Below are 12590 nucleotides of genomic sequence, written 5' to 3'. Positions count from 1 at the left end.
CATACTAACTGTGATTACTGTATCATGCTCTTTTCTTGTTATTTTGCTCCTAAAACTTGTGTTTGGGTGTTGTAATGAGGAAGATGGGGGCTGGAAGCAGCAAATGTAAGTTTTGTAGCTCCACAGCAGACTTCTCGGGTGATTACGGACAAGTCATTTGGTGGATTTCTCAGATAGTGAAGCACACACTCTAGAAACCACTATCAACAAGAACCTACCATGTGATTGCCAGAGGTTTTACCACTAATGTTATAGGGTGATTTTTATTATAATCATGCAAACCAGCTGAGAGCTGTAGAAGATGTATTTATGCACAACATACCCTGTCTGAATATAGTTCACGTTTCATACAGTATTTTTAACAGTGAATTAAAACCAAATGCCAATAAAGATCCTTGGAGACCTATCCCTCCACCTGAAAGTCTTGTCCTTGTTTGATATATTTACCTTCAGCTTACTTCTCACCTTACTTTTCAGCTCTCTGTGCAGATAGGGCACCCGAGGAGACCCCTGTTCAGATATTCACTCCATTATTCAATAATTTAGAGGCAGGTCTCAAAATATGCAAGCCAGCAGCAGGACAGTCAGGCAGAGGAGGTATGAGGAGTTGCAGAAGAACCCAAGGAAGGTATGGAGCAGCCACAGCGTGGATGGGTGTCCAGACAGCTGCAAGGACCTATGTCGGGGAAAACTAAAGCGGGGAGGGGGCAATACCACTCCCCACAGCACATTTCTCACTGGAAAATATCAAGATGCTTCTCTGGGGTTTGGGACTGCAGTCAGGTGAAGACAGGAGTGGGGCTGAGGGTAAGTCTCCTGCAGCATTACCCATCTTTGAACTCATGAAACTACGCTATCTCTGTCCTGACATCATCATGCAAAAACATCAGCACGTCCGCCTTCCCTGAAGCTCTCGTTATTTACCTTGGCATTGTAGAGACGTGTCTTTCGGTGGTGAGGTCAGGGACAGCTCCACAGTCGGTGCAGCAGGAGTCCTCCCTTCCCTGCGACCTTCCGTCCTCGCACCAGCAATGGCTTTGTCCCTTTGTCGAATGCGGGGGAGACATCGGGGCAACCTGCTCCTTTCTATCCATGCAATCGAGAACGTGGTCTGGCAAGGTCCTCTGCACAGGTAGACCCTTTCCCCCTTTCACCTACCCACTCACGCACAATAACAGTGGTCGTCAGCTGGGTGCAAGTCCACGGGCATCACTGGTGAAGGTGGGCTAAGGATTTCCTACCGCCGTAGCCACACATCCTTGCATTCCACTGCAGTCATGCCAGAAAGCCCTAGTGTGACACTCATCACTGACCTTACCTGTGCTAAAAATAATCATTTGAATAAAAGAATAGGTGGGAGAAGGCAGAGGAACTACAGCTCTGCACACTCAAACTGAAGCCATGTGAAATGTTGGCCTTAGATAAAGCTCTTGCAGGCAAAGCTCAGCCTGACGAAGAGCTATAGGATTGCTAGGTCAGCTTGTGGGGACAGTGCTGTAGGATACAGAGAGCTCGATGTAAGGGGAGGTTGGGTTAGCACACAGAGTTGGACCAGACCTCCCAAAATGCGCTGAGAGCCATCGCATTCAGGATGATTTCCAGACCCCGGGTCATTGCAATCCTCTCCTCCAGCCTCCTGCAGCTGGAGGGTGAGCAGCAGCACGCAGTGTTCCTGGGCTAGCGACTGCTGAAAAAGGCAAGCAGGTGGAGCTTTTCAGTATTTGTCCCACACCAGGGTACTCCCCCAATCTTCTTGCAATGGCCACTGGAGAGGGTTCCCTGAGCTGATGAAACCAGCTCCATGTTCTGTGCAATATAAGAAGCACCTAACACTTTCCTCCGACGCTCGTTACTTTACAGCTGTTGGCATTAAATTTCATTCACCATCTTTTTCCTCGTTCATTAGAGCTCCTCGCAATCCTCCCCAAGCCTGACTTCATGACATCTGCAGATGTCAGTGTTGTCCTTCCTTCCCTGACCAAAGTCTCTGAGCACCACTAAATTCTGCTAAACAGCTCAGGACCCAGCGGCGGACTGCGAGGACCACCCACAAAAGTTGTTGCACAATGAATTCTGGTCGTGCAACTCTCCTCTTTGCTTCCTGCCTCCACATCAGCCTTGATCCATGACATTTGCCCTCCGCTTTGTCATTACTTGGTGCAATACAGTCTCCTTTCCTGCATAGGACCTGTTTAAGATCTCCTGAAAGTCAAGGAAAAATTTATCAGCTGGCTCTCTTTTATTGACTGCTTTCATTGACACATTAAAATTATTTTTTTCAAAGGAACTAAATCCCCCTTTTGCCATTATCTCTTCTCAACTTGGGGCTGACCAGGAGCCAAACTAGATAGTACAGACTGCAGGCACAGTTAAAAAAACTGTACAACAGACTCTGAAAATAAATACACTAATTTTCACAAAGCTAGATTTCTGAAACATTTTTCATTAACATATGCCGAGAAGCTCAGGGAGAGTTGATGTAGGGCCAAGGACCAATGCCGAAATATGTTATATCTACATAGGCCTGATGTCCAAATGAAAACTACAATACAATGCATGAAATTCCAGTTGGTCTTGAACAGAAGGCATTTATTAGCGTTGAAGCTTTTTTTACTATTGTTGTTAGAATTTGCCAAGTTGCAAATGTTCTGCAGTTTTCAAATGGAAAATGGTCTGGTTTTCTAACAGTTTGTTTGCCAGACACCTCAGCTGCCCGTCTGCTGGGCTATCTCAGTCACCGATTCCAGACTTTTGCTGCAAAGCAACCCTGGAGGCAGATGTCACAGATCCAACCTCCACATCCAATTTCCTTCTTTATTTATTTTTTCATTCAAGAGCTGGAACTGAAATAGCATTTCAAAATATTGAAATCCTGCAGGAAACCAACTGACCTTTCTCCACGCTAGTCAGAAAACTGTGGGCAGGAAGAGAAGGCAGCAAACAGACTCTGCACAGCTGAAGCTCCAGTCTTGAGGTCTTTGCCCACCAAGAGCAGTGCACTGTCCGAACCCCGTTAGCACAGAATAATATCTGATGGCAGATGTACTGCAGTTAACTGCCTTAATAACCATGGCTTATTGAATAGTTCTCCTGTAGTACCAGAGGGCTTTAACCATGGATTGAAGGTCTGGTGCTATAGAAATTGCTTACACTCCTCTGCATGTGACCGCTGCTCTGGTACGTTATTGCTTTAAAGAACAAACCTGAAAATTGTTCATCTGAACACTTCTGATTTTAAAGGATGTTCAGGCTTGGCTCTGAACATGCGTTGTGTGACTCAGGGCTGTTTGCAATAAGAAAGCATCACAGGAGCAGAGCATTCCTTGCCAATCCTTGTTTTGAGCCGTCTGTGAAGTTTTGGCACGGTGTCCCGAGAACACTGTGTGGAAATAAAGCTTTTGTTTAACCTACTTGTGTGGGCTCCCTGCGGAGGTGATTGTCTGCCCAGCCAAATCTGTAACTCTAACCCAAACACCATCATCACATAGAAAGCTCCGGAGGGAATAATCACAGGTTGTTATCCAAACAAGGTGCCAAAGTTTATTCACGGAGAGATGTCATCGAGGTTGCTCTGGTTGACTGCACCTGTCAGGACTGCAACACAGTCAGGACAAGAGGGAAATATGACCCGATAATCATGGTGGGTCCAAGCCTCAGGTCCAGTCTTCAGGGTGACCCAGTGAACGCTGTTTCTCACACTATGGAGAGGAGGAATCAGCCTGAAAACGTTCTCCTCTCTACCCCTGCTGCCGTAGCTTTGTCCAGGTGGCTGAGCACTGGGAAGAGTGCAGACTGTCCAACACTGGTGTGTGTGGAGGACAGGAGACACGAGAATAATAACCTCCTGACCAGGTGAGGTTAGAAGACAAAAAGGTCTTCATTTAGGTGGGATGAATCTGCCTCGGTTGTACATTCAGACACTGCTGTCCATGTGTGCCCAGCCAGCAGAAGATGGGCAGGTGGAAAGGAGCTGGGAGAAGAATCTCCTCCGACGGGGAGTCCTCTGGCTGTGGTGGGACAGTAGGTTTCACATCCTGAGAGGTCTCCAGCAAATCATTCCTCATGTCTGGAACAACAGGAGGCCCTGAGCGTTGAGAGCAACGAATCCTGCATGGTGCTTCTGTGGACTTAGAAAAGGAAAAGCACAAACGGATGCTCCTCAGAAAAGCAATGGAGATACCTGCATGATTAAATGACACTTGTCTGACACCCTTCCCTGGCACTGGAGCCAGCTAATAAACTGCCTTCCCCTCTCAAACACCCAAAGGTAGACAAGTACTGCCACAGTCACTGGACAATGTGTTATAAATGGTGGATTTGGACACTATGGACATCACCTCCATGTTGCCTAAGGCTACATAAATCCAGGGACATGGTGTGCTTATCCCTGTACACGGCTTTGAAACACAATCCAAGGCAAATATGAAATCAGGATAATAATCTATAGAAGGGTTTGCAGATCTCAAGGGCTCCAAGGGCTGAAGGCTGTTTTCTCAAAGGGGAAAGACTGTAGTTTCCCTTGGAAATGCTGAGTGGTGAATGAAGGTGTTGAAATGAGAAGTTGCTCTGGTTCACGTCCCTCTAGACATAGACAAACCCCATCAACATAACTACAGCCTGAGAAGCCACTTTTGCTGCCCTTCCTACTGTAATAGCTCATCCAAAGGGAAAAGGCTGGGAACACCGTGTTTAGGCAATACCTCTTATATTTATAGAAGTCCTGAGAGCTGCAATGTTGAACACACACATCCTCACTACCTTATGCCCAGGTGCTGGACACATTTGTAGGAGGTGTAGAGGGCTGCATGGCAAATCCCTCTGCTCTTTGCAGCTACAAGGGGAAATGAGTGGAAATATCATGTTGAACCCTTGCTGAACTGAAAATGAACCCCACCGAGGGGCTGAAGGAATATATCTCCTCCAAGGTTTCAGCCCAGGGCCACCTTTCTCTCTGTGCCCTCCTGCTAACCCAGACTAGCATTGTGTAGGGAAAAGCACATCCATGCTGCGGCAGTTATTTTTATGCTGTCCTGTATTTCCTATAAGAACTGGTCCTGGAAAAACATTTTGCTCTTGATTTTGTATAGCTCACCCAGTTTCAGTGGAGTTTATTTATAGAAAGGAAAAGGACACATGAAGAGCTCACTCGTCTCTCCAAGCTGGAACAAATATTTAGCTATACTCCTATTATTTTCATGCTGAATTATTTTGACTGAAATAAATTTTAACACAATTGCAGTAAGGTGGAAAATCTTCAGCATTCAAAAGACCAACTACAGCCAATGACAATAATTAACTACTACTCACATCTGTGACATTCAGATTCAAGGTACAATTCAGATGAAAGCATTTTCTGCCATATATGTCAATGCATATGCATATGTGCATGCATATATATGTACATATACATATGTTTATATAAATATATACGTATGCATACAATTAATGAGCAGCCATTCACCACCAGAGGGCAGGCAAAGTATACGTAAATCAGTTGTCCTGTGTTCCCTGCACAGGTCAATGAGCGAATTGTTCAGTGGCCAGAGAGGTAGCACCAATGTTTTCTTTGACCATGTCCAATGACTTTCTTATCCCAAATCTCGAGTCTTACAACAACCTCATAGTGCACAACGCGCTGGCTATTTTTTGTTTCATTGTTTGTCTAGAAATTCTTTGCATTTTTCAAGGATGAAACGGGCTGAGCTGGGAGCCGTCCACCATGGGGTAACCACAGGGAGTGTCACGTAAAAGGTGAGAGGCTTCCTCAGTGGCACGTGTGTGTGGGGAGAAAGGGGAAGGTCAGTGGGAGCTGTATGCCTCCACTTTTCATTGGGCTTAAGCTATTCTTATTCCTTTGCAATCAGTGGATATCAGCTGAGGTACAGTAAAAGGACTGGTCCCTTCTGGGGTGTGTTAAACATTTATCAAGACTGTCTTATGTGACAACTAAAACCAACTGAGATCTAAATCTAGTGATGTTGAGATGAGCCAATGAGCAATGTGGCCATTCTCATAGACCTGAGTCCTAGGAAGAGCTTATTTCATCCATTAAGATGTGAGGTGTGCTAGCAGGAACATGGACCTTCTGGAAAGGTGTAATGAGCAAGGAAGGCCTGCTCTGCTTTTCACTCATACTATGGAGAGGATAAAAATACAGCAGTCTTGGCACCAGAAAGTAAATCCTAAGAAGCACACTCCTCCAACTAGAAGATGCTTATAATATGGCACAGACAGACCTGCTAGATATGATGGGTCATGAGATCTATAAGGATCATTGTGTAAAACCCAGTGCCTTTGACCTGAGGAGGAAAAGGGACGTACAATCTAACCCCAGAAGCTGCATTCCAATTTGCTAACAAAGATCTTTGCGTTTGTGTACAAGGAGATGCTTTATAGGGGTACAGAGGCTTCTCTGGGTAGGAATCCTGCTCGGGGCTTTGCTCAATGGGGTGACAGATGTCAGACCCGCAAAGCAACAACAGAATGGCGGAATCACTTATAATGTCCAACCTGCGCTGGAAAGCTGGGATTTACACCAGGAGGAGGTATACCCACAATCAACAAAAAATCCAGTTCTCCGTTTCCTGTCTGTGAAAATGAAAATCCAGTTCTCATTTCCTTTAATTTTGAATCTGTGTCTGCGTTAGTCACTCACCACTCTCTTCGCGTTCACAGGAGAAAGTAGGAGCTCCTTGTGCATGACTCACCTGCCGGAGAATAAAATGATTCATGAGCAAGAAGGGCTTCCATTTCCCTCCATGAGCTGTGAAGGATATCAAGATCAGCGGTTTATTTGATAGATGCCGAACCTGCAGACGTCTACATTTGATCAGAGATATCTCATCTTTTTCACCTATAACACCATTCTGGGGTTACAAATTTGTATAAGAAAAGGAGACCAGGACTTTACTCAGCTCTTCAATGCTGCTGCCATAGCTTCTTCTACCTGTGCTTGACAGGGGGCTGATGATACATGTTTGAGAATAATTATCTGTGCTTCTGTGTTCTCCATATTTCACCATTCCAGTGCACTAAACTTCCTAGTGGAAATGTAGCCTGTGCAACGGCTCCAAAGTTTTTGCCGAGTGCATCCCACCTCTGAAATCTAGAAGATGTTCAGCATCAAATTAAATTTTCAGTGTTCGAAAAAATCAGAGTCTGACGAGCAGGACTAAAAAGGCATTGTTTCCTTCAGGTTGTTGCCCTATGTCTGTTTTCTCTCTCCATTGAAATAATTCTGACATTCCCTCATATCTCCCAATGTACCCCGTGCTTCATTATTTGGTCCAGAGGGGTTGTTAGATGGTGCAGGTACCTTTCTCCTCCGGGAGTATGTTCCACCTGAAGCACTGTACACAGGGACTGCCATGATGTACTGTATCAGCACAGCAAGGAGCATGCTCAGGGATTAAGCCAGGGTTTCAATATATTTCCTTCATGCAAAAAAAAAAATCCAAAATACATCATTGGGGGTGGGAGTTGTTAGATTATTCAAGAAAAGCCAACACACTGCACAGGAAGCAAAAACATTTTGGAAATAACCCAGAATCCAGCTGTGGGCTATAAAAAAAAATGCTTTCAATAAGTTATGACGTAGTGATGGATCAAGGGGCTATGGGAAGGATCAAAGGGTTTAAGGAACATGACAAAAATAGAGCATTTCTAACACAATTCTTCTCTCCCTAGGATTATGATTGCAACCTCCTTCTTTTTCAGTATTTGCCTAAACAGCATAGAAGGAGCAAAAGACAGGGCAGATCACACTCTCAACCAACTGTGGTGAAACCCTTTTCCACAAGAGCTGAAAATTACCTGTTTCATTATCAGCCTCAAGGCCTTGCAGATACAATGCCAGTAATCCCTTCACTATAGCTTCCCTGCAGTAAGACACCACCTACCCAAAGAAAACACGGTGAAGAGGTGGAAAGAGAATGGACAACAAAAAGGGAAGATTGATTATTTCAATGGTGGTTGATAGCTTAAAGTAATTTTCGCAAGGTCTGAGTCAATAGCAGGAATTGAAAATGCCAGGGGGATAGACTAGCTGAAAAGAAGGAAGAAGAATGGATGATATTTCACACTTTGAATTGAGATCTAAAGAGAGAAACATGATCTTTAACCCCATTAGCACAGATGACAGCGCAAACTGTTCTGCAGCTTGTTTGGCACCACCTGATTCATAGATCCTCCTGCTATTGCAGTGGCAGGCAGAGATATGAGAAATATTTGCAAGAGAAACCACATCAGTGTTGTCTGGTTTGCATTTCAAGATAAACCAGATTTGTCACATGAAGCACAGTTTCCTGAACCTGTTGATAAAGCTTGGGACGTTTCAAGCACAGGCTAGAAGATGTCCCTGGGGATGGTGTGGGGGCAGACAAAGCCCAGACCCACTTGAAAAATCTGGGTTGGATGCAGACTGCCTCCGACCATCAGAGCTGGCAGGGCAAGAGCAAGGCAGAAGGTCTCTGCCTTTATTTCTGTCTTCTCGAGATGTTCACCTGGCAACTTTGCTTGCAAAGTCTTGAAGTCTCACTGGGAAATGGTGCAAGTCTGAGGCCCATAGACATCAGAAAATAAAACCAGAGGACCCTGGAGACAGTTTCCCCCCCCCCCCCCAATCCAAACACAAATTCCATTTGCCTCATTTCAACCCCCCAAAATGATGGGACTCTGCAGCTCCTGCAATACGCATTTTCTTGCCTGGGAATTTTGCACACATGTTTTCCCCCTCATTTTTCTCTTACTGTCTCACTGCCCCATGTCCCAGCACCCCCCACATCTGGCCGTCGTTTCCTCCCCAACTGTATTTGCGTTATCTTCTGTGGTCTCTCACTCTGCAGAAGACCCTTATCACCAAAGTCACCTCATCTATATCCTGCAGTGGTACCTGCTCACGCTGCGAGTATCAACAATATCTGCCACTCCAAGTGATGTACAACGTCCCTCAAGCTCTCCACGAATGTCTCAAACACCGTTATGTGCATTTTGCTTTCTCGTTGAATTTTCTAGCACTGCCTGCCTAAGCGTGAGGCAGTGCCTGGGGACAGGCAGCCACCCAAGAGTAACAAGACGAGCCAGGACCATGCCCATCCTGCAAATCACTGCATCATAACGTGGGCACAGCTAAGCCCTTCGTAGCTAGTCACGTCTGGCTGGGTGGGTGTGGAGTGTCCCAGGAGAACCAGACATGCATTTTTTACCCTGCTTTTCAGATGAATTTTACAGCTACTTGGGTTACTGGTAGCTGATTTGTAGCTAGCTAAGCTATGTCTCCTTTGCAGTTGTAAGTGGAGCTGTCTGCATCTTGCAATGGCAATGGCCCAAGGCCAGGTGGACCTGGGGAAGGTTATGGTTGGTAACAGAGAGGACTAAGCCAGGTCTAGTCAGGGGAGATGCCAAGAGCAGCATCTTCCTTGAGTTCAACTAAAGACATAGTGCCTGAGACCTGCAGGCACCATATGATGAGGCTGAGATGGGACAGGAACCACAGCTGACCTGGTGACCAGGAAAACCCCCCCGTTCTGCATCAGCACCAAGGCAAGCATGTAAAGCATCATCACGCTCCCAGCGGCAAAATTCCCCGAACAGCAGCAAGAACAGAAAAAGAATGGCCAGAGCAAAGCTCTTGGCCCTCTTGTTCCTCATGTATTTTTTTAAAAGAACGGGCTATAATCAGAGCCAGAGGAAATGGAGCATAAATATCAAACTTTGTTTAGTCTGGGGAAATATCATTTATAATTAGAGATGGGCATCCTGTTGACATGATACAACCTATTTTAAGCGTGAGGTGAGCACGTGGTCAACCTCTAATCTTTTACAAGTGATTAGAAACTGCTATTACTTCTCTTCTTGGCTGGTTTCTTTTCTTTCCTTTTTTTTTTTTTAGTGTAATTTCTAAAAAGCAACTGGGCTAACGTCAGCTCAAGATAATGATGGTTATACTGGCAGTGATGTCTTGGAGCATCTCAGTAGCTGGGAGTTTTGCTTTCTGTTCATGCACTTCTGCTTGTCTCCATGCCAGCCCCACCAACCAAGCCTGCTCACCTCTCCCACGGAGGAGTGGGAATCCCATGAGACTTGGAGGGGTTGAGCCTATGGCAGGACACAGCCCAGTGTTGACTTTGTGTGACCAACACAGACCTGTAGCCCTTTTTTTGAAGTGGGATTTGCCGGTTGCCACATCCTGCTGCCCTAGCGTGGAGGCGTGCAGGATTTGTGCATGGCAGGTACCAGCAGAAATCGTTGCAGGATTGGTGTTGGTAAGCAGTTTTGGAGGCATGATGCTACAAGTCTTCAGGGTGTGGCATCCCTCCTAGTGTCCTCCGGTTCTTTCATGGAGTATGCACAGATACATCGACACTGTCAGATAACCTGGCTCCCCACAGTCAACCACATTCAGGGTTAGCTCTTTCATGGGCACCCTTCCCCACCAAACCAGCTTGTTCCCTCCAAGCTGGGTGTAGTTCTGGGCTTTCCTTCAGGGCCTGCATCAGGTTTGACTGCTCCGCACAGTCCTCCTACACTATCCCAGAGGGCTTTGCACGCTGTCCCCACATTATTCAAGGCACTCTGAAAGAAACGTAACAGTGAAACAACGACCTCAGGGCTGTGGGGACACCATCCAGAGGTAGATATCTGAGTGCTACGTACCTGGACATAGCCCACTTGCTCTAGAGAAGGGCCAGGTCTGTGCGAATCAGGCCAGGGATGGCTCCCAGGGAGAGACATCTTTAGTGGGAGAGATGTAACTGGAGAAGCATCAGCCCTCAGGTGTCACTGGGAATCAGCCATAGGTTGACCCAAGTCTTCTGCAGCCCACACACCAGAGATGGAGGTCTAACAACAGCAGGATCTGTAGGAATAATTCCTTCTGCTTCCATAGGAGTCTGAAATTTATTGTCAGGAGACTTCTTAATCTTTCTGTGATAGGTCATTTTCCTTTTAGCTAGCCACGCACCACTTGGAAAATACAACGGGACCCCTGTCTCTAAGCAGCAGGTCCACAGCTATCCTCCAGGCTTGGCTGCTGTGACAGCAGGTTGGCCATCAGGTTGGCCTGGCGACGTCCTTGTGCCTCGGTGAAATCTCTTTGTGGGTCAGTCCCAACCAAATAAGCTAGCACGGACCAAGAGGCAAGTTTTGGCTTGGGTAGGAGGTGTGTATCAACACATCAATGTCGAGCTCATGCCAAACCAAACAGTGCAGCCATATTCATTAGACATGATGCCACAAGGCGGGGTGATAATGGACAGTTAGTTTTAGGCATTGCACGGGATTGTCGCGGCCATACGGCTTTCAGACCATGAGCTCACTCCTTGGTACTGCCCTGTATTCTTGGGACCACCGATGTCCCATGAAAGTGCTGTTCTGAGGACATCAATAAGGTTTTGGGACTGCTGTACACAAGCAAGCTTCTCCATAAGATCTGCTTCTGTTGCCAAGACAAGTAAATGAGAAATCGTTCACTTACTAATTGTTAAGCTGTTTGGCCTTTACTAAATATACATATACAGCTATACATTTACACAGGCAATAGCTATTGCAGTAATAAAATCATTATTGTTTACTTCTTTATCATTGAGTACACGTTTCCCTGTTACATATTTATTGCAACAACATGTGAAAAAATATTTACTGCGATATTTAGCGAACCACATCTTTCACATCTGCAGATGTTTTCATCTTGAGTCTCCCAGTATGTTGCAGACCTGAAGTTACTCTGACTCACGGGAGCTGGTGTGCTACAGTAAATGAACAGTAACCTGTTGTGAAGAAGCAAAGGCTAGGAGCCAGCATATGTTTAGCAGAATCCACAAAGCTACTTGGTACATGGTATAAAAGGACATGGCTTTTATCTGATTTTAATATGCAGATCCAGGAAAGCAGGACAGAATTGATGCTGTCCAGGAGAAGGGAGTCAGCACCCCATTTTTGGGGGGGAACATCATTGGCCATCATTGCACATCTCGGTGCAAAGGGGGGAAAACACAGGATGCTGAAGCCAAACCTCTCCTTCGAGGGAGAGGTCACGCGGTGGAGGTGCTCCTCATGCACCATGGGGAGAAGGTGGGAGGTTTGCAGTGGTCCCCAGTGCCTGTGGGGTGGCCGGGGAGGGGGTCAGGTCCCAGCTGGTGAAGCCAAGACTCAGTTTGGTCCTAAGACACCCGCTCAGGAGCTGGCAAAACCCTGTCAGAGGTTTGTACTCCTGCAAACTAACGCGTGGAGCCAGTGGACACCTGCCCAGGTACCAGGACACTTCTAAGCAGAAGATGACAACACGGGCAACGTGCAGGTCTCCCACTGATTTACACGAGAGCATTGCATCTGAAATAAAAGGGAGTTTCACACTCAAGGAAAAGAAATAAAAAGCCATGTCATTGCCCTTTGTAGTTATTACCCATTCAAGCATTAAATCGAATTTATCCTTTCCCCCAAGGGTGCGTTCGGCCATCCCGCTGCTGTGCCACAGAGACACACCTGAGCTGTCGGGACACCAAAGGCGATGCGTTTGCCCTACTGCGACGTTTCCCTCCGATGTACCCTTTTCCTACCCACCCCATCCTGCACGGACTTGGGATTTCAGGGTT

At 46.3% G+C, this 12590-nt stretch overlaps 1 protein-coding gene across 1 annotated transcript in view; it reads right to left on the bottom strand.

The window, feature by feature from the left end:
* Positions 1-12590, bottom strand: part of TSKU (tsukushi, small leucine rich proteoglycan) — a 314781-nt gene that overhangs the window by 155076 nt on the left and 147115 nt on the right. The window lies entirely within an intron of this gene.

Source organism: Harpia harpyja, chromosome 17, assembly GCF_026419915.1.
Source record: "Harpia harpyja isolate bHarHar1 chromosome 17, bHarHar1 primary haplotype, whole genome shotgun sequence".
Taxonomy (NCBI): Eukaryota; Metazoa; Chordata; class Aves; order Accipitriformes; family Accipitridae; genus Harpia; species Harpia harpyja.
This window is presented reverse-complemented; position numbering and strand designations above follow the sequence as displayed.